The sequence below is a fragment of the Fistularia commersonii genome, chromosome 17 (genome assembly GCF_037954325.1).
Source record: "Fistularia commersonii isolate RoL2024-O1a breed Wild chromosome 17, RoL_Fcom_v1.0, whole genome shotgun sequence".
Lineage (NCBI taxonomy): Eukaryota > Metazoa > Chordata > Actinopteri > Syngnathiformes > Fistulariidae > Fistularia > Fistularia commersonii.
In genome coordinates, this window is record NC_141300.1 from 3,128,747 (window position 1) to 3,140,331 (window position 11,585).

Below are 11,585 nucleotides of genomic sequence, written 5' to 3' on the forward strand. Positions count from 1 at the left end.
TGCGTTCCAATTTGCGTTTGGTGCGGCAAGAGGATGCAGGGTACCACACACTGATAGAGGAGGTGAGGACTCAATGGTGGCTCTGCAGAACTGGTCGCAAACTTTGGAGGACACAGTCATCATTAAAGTCTTCTCTCGGCTGAAGCCTAGGATCAATTCTCCACATAAATCCATGAGCCTGCGCTGTTTGTGAGCCAATTACCTTTGGAGTACCTTTATTATCCATGTTTTGAGAGGAACTGATCGCTGCACACTGGAAACTTAACTGCCCTGACAGTTCAGCCTTTGCACACATTCTTGTCCTCACATGTTCATTCTGAACCCCAAAAGAATTAGTAATACACTTGTTATCATGCATCTTATGGCGCTAAGATCTCATTTCAGTTACAAATGCATCCAGAGGAGATGGGATAGATACAAATCTATCTATCTATCTATCTATCTATCTATCTATCTATCTATCTATCTATCTATCTATCTATCTATCTATCTATCTATCTATCTATCTATCTATCTATCTATCTATCTATCTATCTATCTATCTATCTATCTATCTATCTATCTATCTATCCATCCATCCCTCCGTCCGTCCGTCCGTCCGTCCGTCCGTCCGTCTGTCTGTCTGCCTGTCTATCTGTCCGTCCATCTGTCTATTTATTTTGTTGCTTTTTCATTGACCTCTTGCCTCAACCCTTTAAGAAAAATTAATTCATGTAGAAACCCCTAAAGAAAAATGAATGCAGCTAAAAAAGTTAATACAGCAACCTCCTCTCAAAAAATGATTGGATTTTGGAGAAAAACGTGAATTAAACAATTTCCCAAGCATGGAATCATTAAAGTACATCTCATCATCAGTATTCTCATCAAAAATGTCAGTTTATCTGAAAGTGCATACATTTGTTTAAGAAATCTAAAAATCCGAATACTGAATTTGATTTTTAGTCAGATTCCAGCTTTGCCGTGTCATGTTTCTTAAACATGTGTGTGTATAAAGTCATTTGAGGACACTATATCAGCAAAACTTAAAGTCTATTGATAGAATGGTTCAGAAGAAAACATCTCAGATACGCCACAGTTCTGGGGGTTCCTGAGTACAACATTGAAAAACAAAATACCTTTCATTAACCTGGTATTTTGCATGAGGCAACCCTGATTTTCCAGGAAGCAAGGTTAGAAATCACCCCTTATTGCCCTTAGACATTTATAAAATTGTGGCAGTTGCTGTATCATCAACCTTGCACTTTCCGGAAAATAAGATAAGATAAGAGAAGAACATTTTTTTTGTCCCGAAGAAAATTGTTGTGCCAGAGTTTCAAGTAAAAAATAACAGAGACACTGAGCTTCTACCAAAAAGTACCAACTGCCTAAATAAAGGCAACAGAGTCGAGCCACAGGTTAAATGTAACTAATCTGGCAACCTGGGAAAATTTCCAAACCAATCAGAAGCCACATAAACTGTACACATTTACTCAAAACTGACAAGACTAAGTCGAAAGTATTCCACCAACTTGATCGTTGTTGCGGGTGGTGAGCGGACTGCAAGACTTTATTTACAGAAGCCGTTATCCTAAATTTGATAATTGTCTTCCTTGACAGGCGGGATATGAAGAATTAGCTAGAAGCTAATTATCAACTCGCTAGTGTGATGTAACCGTCAGAATTAAAACGTGCTGTTTGAGTATGCACTTTTAGAATATCAACTGACACCTCCCATTTATACCACTGCTTAGTTAATTTATCCTTTTTATTACATGAGCCATGGGAAAACAGACGAACGACGAAAACCAGGGGAAGAACAACCGCAGAGAATCAAAACGGAAAAAGATTACTGATAATGAAGATACAAGTACCGAGGGGCCTAAAGCGATTCATAAAAGGTGAGTATGGCGCTTGTATGAGAAAAACAGAAATATGTTATTTGAAAAGCAAATAAACTAAACAAAAAAACCCAACATTTTCCGATGTAGTCAATTTGTTAGACACCAAATAAATCATAAATGATTATAAACGTATTCCTACCTAACGAAATCAAGGGCAATTTTAGAAACAAATGTTGTGAATATCTTCTGGCAAAAGCTAATTTTTTTCTTCTAGCTAGCTATCATTGTTGTCATTCAGTTTGTTGAAGTTGATGCAGCACTTCATTGACACAAAAACTAAAAGATTGCAGATGTAACACAAGATTTTGATAAAACCCTGACTTGGTTTCTTCCAAGAATCATGTCATGAACAAACAGAAAAGTGCGACTGTCCCCTGCAAAGTGTGACTTTGTAAAGTAATAAGAGACTTGTAGCTTGCTCTTGATTTTGAAACCAGAAATACTCAACTTGATTTTGGATATCATCCCTGAGGCCAAATTGGGTCTAAAGTTAAAACTGTACTATTTTGAGACATTCAGGAAGTATATTGAATATTTTGTCAATTTGCTCATAAAAACTGACATAGAGAAGAAACTTGCACATACTTTTTAAAGACTTTTGACTTGCTTGAGAGTTGCATGTTTTGACCTGTTACTAAAATTAGCCTGGACACGTGAATCCAAAAAATCAGGAAAAAAATGGTTCTCTAAAAAGGATGATAAATCTGTTTCTTGTCTAATTAAAGTAGGCATTAAATGGTTAGGCCAAAGGTGACACACAATGCTTTCTGTACTGTGGACATTGGGGAATTACCATATCTGAATTTATCAATGTGCTTTGGAAACTATTATTAATGACTAGACATACAATTGTATCCAGTGATAATTGTGTTTTTTTTTTTTAATTTAATGTTTTTCATGTCCCTCTTTATGGTAGATTTGTTCATTAATTCTATAATTGCTTAATTAATATTCAAGACTCCTCTTTGTCTCATCCTGATTTATCAACATACAGTGCAAAGTCAGCTCAGTCCGCAGAAGAATCACACGATGGAATGGATCAGATTAAGGCAAGTAATTTATCTTCTTCTTCGTAGTTTTTATTAACCCTCGTGCGATCTTAACATTGTGTTTACTCCCCTTGTCCTACGGGTTAAAAATGACAATCTTTGTACCCTAGTGGTTTACAGCCCACATGGAAACATAAACAAAAAAGAAGTATCACTTTTTCTAATTATGGGGTCTCTTTAGGAAAAGTCATAAAATTTCAAGTTGAAAAAAAAATAGGTTAAGGTGTTTTTTCGACAGCTAAACATGGTAGTGGGTCACTTTTGACCCGCAAGATAACACAAGGGTTAAACAAGCTCAGATGGGGAATTGGTAGGGGAAATGGGAGCAATTTAAGAGTAATGATTATTTAAGCAGACACTGTCTGCAACAGTAAATCAAGCTTTGGTCGTGAAGTCCTCGTATAAATCATGCACATCATTATTCAAACAACCATTTGAATTGAGTCACTAATAATGAAACAAGGTTTTATAGTTACTATTCATATGGGGACAGGCTACTTTTCAAACAAACAAACAAACAAACAAACAAACAAAAACAAGTGATATGAAGTATATACAGGAGAGGAGAGGCAGTTAAAAGTAAAATTAGAGAAGTATACATTTAAGTATTTTGTATTACTGCCCCATTGACCCTAGCTCACAAAATAATAGCTGCAATTTATGGAACAGCATGCTCTAGTCGTTGTCTATACAGGTAGTTGCTCTCGTAGCTGCTATTTGAGTCTGACATCATAGACAAAGTATGTTAACCTTGTAACAGTTAGAAATTAAAATCTGTGATTTTCATTCTTCTCTTTTTAAAATAAAATTACAATTAAAAATGGTCTCTCTGCTGTGGGTTTTTACAATATGGCATATTCAGTATTTAGAGCCAGTACCTATGATTTTCACCATCTCTGAATACCATCACAAATAGCACAAATAATGCTTTTAAAATAATCTCTCTAAAGAATCTGATTGGTGGCACAGTAGTGATGGGATGATGAGGACAAAGTTTCATTTGGAAGGAGAGCAGATAAAAGGAGATTTGGTAGCAGAATGAGTAAATACAAGACTGTATACAGAGAAAGGTTGGCTAAGAGGAAGAGGGACACTGATTGAACTAAAGAGAGTAGGCTGGAGTTCAGGAAGAGACGGCTATGGCCAAATGAAGGGTATTCAATGACTTGGCAGTAAGGAGGGAGAGACTGATTTAGGTTGGGGAAGCAGATGCCAGAATTGTGATAGGAAGATATAAAGAGTACTTTGAAGAGTTGATCAATTAGGGAATGAGAAAAATTAGTTGGAACGAAGAGTAAAATAGGGTATCGTTATGTACCATGAAGTAGCAAACATTACCAAAGAAAAAGGGAGCATGAAGAGTGAAAAGGCAGTTCGTCCTGAGGTATGGAATACACCTTTGAAGGCTTGGAAGTTTCTCATTGTCAAGGAGATGTGCCTGTTGAGTTTTGGTTATTCCACACTTAGTGAGAGGATACCTGAGAGAAGTGTGCTGGTGCAGTTCTTTGAGAACGAGGGAGACATGCAGAGTTTGTGTCACTATAAAGCAGTAATTGATGAGCCCATTCAGTTATGGGAACTGTGGTTTCATGCCACAAAAGAGTACATAGGGAGCTGCATTGTTCCTTTATAGATCCAGATAAAGCATATGACTGGATCCCAAGAGATGAATTGTGGTATTTTATGAGGGAGTCTGAAGTGAAAGACAAGCTTGTATGTTAAGAGTGTTGCAGGGCATGTATGAGAATTACAACACAGAGATAACGTGTGCTGTAGGTGTGACAAAGGTGGAGTTCAAAGTGGAGGTGGGACTGCATCAAGGATCAGATCTGAGCCCCTTCTTTTTGTGGCGATGATGGATAGGCTGACACATGGGGTTAGACTGGAATCTGAATGGACTGTTGTGTTTGCAGATGACATTGTGATCTGTAGTGAGAACAGCGAGGATATGGAGAAAAATCAAGAGACACAGAGGTGCGCTCTGCAAAAGACAGGAACAAAGGTTAGCTGCAGCATGACAGAACATGTGTATGAATGAGTTACGCAATGGTAATGTTACAGTGAGTACAAATAAAGAAGACAGAGTATTGGTAGTACTTAAGGGTCAACAGTTCAGAGAAACAGAGTGTAGAACAGAGGCGAAAAAATGCGTGCAAGATGGTGAGAATGGGTGGCAAAAAGTTGTCGTGTGTGTGTGTGTGTGTGCGTGTGCGTGTGTGCCTGCGTGTGTGTTGGGGGGTATTGGCAAGATCGAAAGGAAGGTGTGAAAGATGGTGGTGAGACCAGTCAGGATAAGGCAGGAGGCAGAGCTGGAAGTAGCTGAGATGAAAATGTTGAGGTTCCCTTTGAGCTTGACAAGGCTTTACTAGGTTCGGCAATGAATTAATGAGCACATGTTAGATGTTTTTGAGATGAAGACATATAGGCCAGACTGAGATGAGACATGTATAGAGGAGGGATTGTGAATATAAGGGTAGATGGATGGTGAGGTTGGAACCTGCAGACAGGAGGCCTCGAAGAAGACTAAATAGGAGATTTATGGATATAGTGAAAGAGGACGGAAGAGCATGTAGAAGAGTGGGTTAGCTGGAAGCAGATGATTTCTTGATTGCAAACCCTGTGGGGAACAGCTGAGTGGGAACAGAACGCGGTTCTAAAAACCATTCTTGACAGGGTTTTATTCTCTGTGTTTCAACCTATTTCAGTCACATAATATGCAATAGTACAAATATTCAGGTTTAATTGTTTTTGCTCATGTTATCTATCTTTGCTGATTTTACATTCTCCTACTAGATCAGAACACTGGAGACAGAGACAGTGGAGTCAGCCAGGTAGGCACGAGTTATTTCTGCAAGTATATAGTATCCTTTTTAAAGGTCAAAATGAGTGGTGCATTGCATTGCATAATGCATGGATTTCGTTACATAATGCCCTGTTCCTCAAATATTGTTCTAATCTTGACTAATATGAGTAGACATATCAATTGAGATGCCAGCTGGAAAACCCCTTTTTTTTTAAATTATTTTAGCTTTCATGTTTCCCTTCAGGGTTCAGAAAGGCTTTTTGTGGGGATCTCAGAAAGTTTAATTCGGTAACTATTAGTTGGGGTGACTTTGTGCGGGGAGAAAATTTTCATGTAGCATTGTTTATTTTGAATGAATTACTAAAGCTCTCAAACCATGAATGCTAATGCTCTCACCCAACCATTTTTGCTTAGTATTTTAAGGATTTTACTCAGTGGTGCACTTTGCAAGCTAAATCCGTACAAAATTTAAACATACAAAACTATCTGTGAATTCCCTTCCCGTTGAGCAGCTAAACTTACATTCCAAATGACTATCCCCAAGAAAATGGTTGTCATAACATTTCAGCATGCTATTTTTGTGAGTGTTTAAGCAGCAGCATCTTTACATATTAATTTTTGATCAAAGTCGATGGAGCTGAAACAGTATTGCAGGGAATACATACAAGATTTCCTCTAGTTTGTTTTTTATACAGTGTTACTCTCTGTTACATAATGACTGACTTGTCTGCCAAAATAATGTGTATTTTGCTAAACAATGGATAAACAATGTAAATAAACAATGGAAAATGAGCTTTAAAGCTTTTATATTCACTTTGATTGGCTTATATTGAGAAAGAAAGCTAAAACAAAAATGTATATTTTGATCTTTGCTTAGAACTACAGTGCTCAAAATTTTGTCTCTTGAAAATGCCCAATAACTAGTTACTGACTAAGTATATAGCTCATGCAAAGGGTTTACAGATAAGAAAACAAGTATCTCACTAGGGGGCAACAAAAATACAAGTTAGCCAAACTCAACATATATAATGTGTACTGTGCGATTTAGGCAGCCAGAAAATGATGACTTCATCCCAAAGAAGAAAGGACCGAAAAGAAAAAGAATTAAAGATGAATCCACAGATGCTCCTTCAGATCCTGCCGTAATGCCCACGTAAGTATTAAGTGTTATTTTTTTTGTATATGTTAATCAAGCCTATTTAAAATGCAGCCATTTTGATTCTTTTCTCTGCCTTTTTTTCATTTTTGTTAAGTGATTTGCGTCTCCTGGACTGGACACATAATCTTTAAAATTGTTTTTTAAATTTAAAATACAAAAATACAAGTCAAACATCAGTGATTATTTCAAAATACGACGAGAACTATTTTCTGGCAAATGCGATACACAGAAGTGAATGATGCAAAATTTTCAACATAATGAACTTGGTGACCATTATGTATTTCCAATTAACATTTGACTGAAAATGCCTATCTGGTTGTCAGGCTTAGCCAGTCACATTTGCTGAAACGGCTGAAGCATCTTGCCTGTTGATTGAAGGTGAACCCAAAGCACAATGACTGCTGATGGATCAACAATCTATGGTTCACCCACATCCATGATTGCTCAGATCTTTCGAGGCCCTAGAGTTAAATGAAAACACCTGTTAGGGGAATTTCCTTATCCATTAAATTATCACTGTTGTCTGTTCAACAGTAGTCTTTTCCCTGGGATTTCTTGACAGTAAGAAAACTGTCTCTAAAATGTGTTTAACAAAGGTTCAAGTACCGAGGGGCCTAATACGATTCATACATTGTGAGTATGGCGCTCGTATGAGAAAAACAGAAATATGTTATTTGAAAAGCAAATAAACTAAACAAAAAAAACAACAAATAAATCATAAATGATTATAAACGTATTCCTACCTAATGAAATCAAGGGCAATTTCAGAAACAAATGTTGTGAATATCATCTGGCAAAAGCTAATTTTTTCTTCTTGCTAGCTAACATTGTTGTCATTCAGTTTGTTGAAGTTGATGCAGCACTTCATTGACACAAAAACTAAAAGATTGCAGATGTAACACAAGATTTTGATAAAACCCTGACTTGGTTTCTTCCAAGAATCATGTCATGAACAAACAGAAAAGTGCGACTGTCCCCTGCAAAGTGTGACTTTGTAAAGTAATAAGAGACTTGTAGCTTGCTCTTGATTTTGAAACCAGAAATACTCAACTTGATTTTGGATATCATCCCTGAGGCCAAATTGGGTCTGAAGTTAAAACTGTACTGTTTTGAGACATTCAGGAAGTATATTGAATATTTTGTCAATTTGCTCATAAAAACTGACATAGAGAAGAAACTTGCACATACTTTTTAAAAGACTTTTGACTTGCTTGAGAGTCGCATGTTTTGACCTGTTACTAAAATTAGCCTGGACACGTGAATCCAAAATATCAGAAAATCAGGAAAAAAATGGTTCTCTAAAAAGGATGATAAATCTGTTTCTCGTATAATTAAAGTAGGCATTAAATGGTTTGGCCAAAAGTGACACACAATGCTTTCTGTACTGTGGACATTGGGGAATTACCATATCTGAATTTATCAATGTACTTTGGAAACTATTATTAATGACTAGACATACAATTGTATCCAGTGATAATTGTGTTTTTTTCTTAAATTTAATGTTTTTCATGTCCCTCTTTATGGTAGATTTGTTCATTAATGTATTCTATAATTGCTTAATTAATATTCAAGACTCCTCTTTGTCTCATCCTGATTTATCGGCATACAGTGCAAAGTCAGCTCAGTCTGCAGAAAAATCGCATGATGGGATGGATCAGATTAAGGCAAGTTATTTATTTTCTTCTTCGTAGTTTTTATTTAACAAGCTCAGATGGGGAATTGGTAGGGGACATGGGAGCAATTTAAGAATAATGATTATTTAAGCAGATACTGTCTGCAACAGCAAATCAAGCTTTGGTTGTGAAGTCCTCGTATAAATCATGCACATCATTATTCAAACAACCATTTGAATTGAGTCACTAATAATGAAACCAGGTTTTATAGTTACTATTCATATAGGTACAGGCTACTTTTCAAAAAAACAAACAAACAAACAAACAGAAACAAGTGATAGGAAGTATATACAGGAGAGGAGAGGCAGTTAAAGGTAAAATGAGAGAAGTATACATTTAAGTATACTTCTGATTTAGGTTGATTTAGGTTGGGGAAGCAGATGCCAGAATTGTGATAGGACAATATAAAGAGTACTTTGAAGAGTTGATCAATTAGGGAATGAGAAAAATTAGTTGGAACGAAGAGAAAAATAGGGTATTGTTATGTACCATGAAGTAGCAAACATTACAAAAGAAAAAGGGAGCATGAGGAGTGAAAAGGCAGTTCGTCCTGAGCTATGGAATACACCTTTGAAGGCTTGGAAGTTTCTCATTGTCTAGGAGACATGCCTGTTGAGTTTTGGTTATTCCACACTTAGTGAGAGGATACCTGAGAGAAGTGTGCTGGTGCAGTTCTTTGAGAACGAGGGAGACATGCAGAGTTTGTGTTACTACAAAACAATAATTGATGAGCCCATTCAGTTATGGGAACTGTGGTTTCATGCCACAAAAGAGTACTACAGAGGTAGAGTTTGCTTCGAGCATTATGATAGAGGTCTTAAGGAGCTGCATTGTTCCTTTGTAGATCCAGATAAAGCATATGACTGGATGCCAAGAGAGGAATTGTGGTATTTTATGAGGAAGTCTGAAGTGGCAGACAAGCTTGTATGTTAAGAGTGTTGCAGGGCATGTATGAGAATTACAACACAGAGATAACGTGTGCTGTAGGTGTGACAAAGGGGGAGTTCAAAGTGGAGGTGGAGCTGCATCAAGGATCAGATCTGAGCCCCTTCTTTTTGTGGTGGTGATGGATAGGCTGACAGATGGGATCTGAATGGACTGTTGTGTTTGCAGATGACATTGTGATCTGTAGTGAGAGGAGTGAGGAGGTGAAGAAAAATCAAGAGACACAGAGGTGTGCTCTGCAAAAGACAGGAACGAAGGTTAGCTGCAACATGACAGAACATGTGTATGAATGAGTTACGCGATGGTAATGTTACAGTGAGTACAAATAAAGAAGACAGAGTATTGGTAGTACTTAAGGGTCAACAGTTCAGAGAAACAGAGTGTAGAACAGAGGCGAAAAAATGTGTGCAAGATGGTGAGAATGGGTGGCAAAAAGTTGTTGTGTGTGTGTGTGTGTGTGTGCCTGCGTGTGTGTTGGGGGGTATTGGCAAGATCGAAAGGAAGGTGTGAAAGATGGTGGTGAGACCAGTCAGGATAAGGCAGGAGGCAGAGCTGGAAGTAGCCGAGATGAAAATGTTGAGGTTCCCTTTGAGCTTGACAAGGCTTTACTAGGTTCGGCAATGAATTAATGAGCACATGTTAGATGTTTTTGAGATGAAGACATATAGGCCAGACTGAGATGAGACATGTATAGAGGAGGGATTGTGAATATAAGGGTAGATGGATGGTGAGGTTGGAACCTGCAGACAGGAGGCCTCGAAGAAGACTAAATAGGAGATTTATGGATATAGTGAAAGAGGACGGAAGAGTATGTAGAAGAGTGGGTTAGCTGGAAGCAGATGATTTCTTGATTGCAAACCCTGTGGGGAACAGCTGAGTGGGAACAGAACGCGGTTCTAAAAACCATTCTTGACAGGGTTTTATTCTCTGTGTTTCAACCTATTTCAGTTACATAATATGCAATAGTACAAATATTCAGGTTTAATTGTTTTTGCTCATGTTATCTATCTTTGCTGATTTTACATTCTCCTACTAGATCAGAACACTGGAGACAGAGACAGTGGAGTCAGCCAGGTAGGCACGAGTTATTTCTGCAAGTATATAGTATCCTTTTTAAAGGTCAAAATGAGTGGTGCATTGCATTGCATAATGCATGGATTTCGTTACATAATGCCCTGTTCCTCAAATATTGTTCTAATCTTGACTAATACGAGTAGACATATCAATTGAGATGGCAGCTGGAAAACCCCTTTTTTTTTAAATTATTTTAGCTTTCATGTTTCCCTTCAGGGTTCAGAAAGGCTTTTTGTGGGGATCTCAGAAAGTTTAATTTGGTAACTATTAGTTGGGGTGACTTTGTGCAGGGAGAAAATTTTCATGTAGCATTGTTTATTTTGAATGAATTACTAAAGCTCTCAAACCATGAATGCTAATGCTCTCACCCAACCATTTTTGCTTAGTATTTTAAGGATTTTACTCAGTGGTGCACTTTGCAAGCTAAATCCGTACAAAATTTAAACATACAAAACTATCTGTGAATTCCCTTCCCGTTGAGCAGCTAAACTTACATTCCAAATGACTATCCCCAAGAAAATGGTTGTCATAACATTTCAGCATGCTGTTTTTGTGAGTGTTTAAGCAGCAGCATCTTTACATATTAATTTTTGATCAAAGTCGATGGAGCTGAAACAGTATTGCAGGGAATACATACAAGATTTCCTCTAGTTTGTTTTTTATACAGTGTTACTCTCTGTTACATAATGACTGACTTGTCTGCCAAAATAATGTGTATTTTGCTAAACAATGGATAAACAATGTAAATAAACAATGGAAAATGAGCTTTAAAGCTTTTATATTCACTTTGATTGGCTTATATTGAGAAAGAAAGCTAAAACAAAAATGTGTATTTTGATCTTTGCTTAGAACTACAGTGCTCAAAATTTTGTCTCTTGAAAATGCCCAATAACTAGTTACTGACTAAGTATATAGCTCATGCAAAGGGTTTACAGATAAGAAAACAAGTATCTCACTAGGGGGCAACAAAAATACAAGTTAGCCAAACTCAACATATATAAT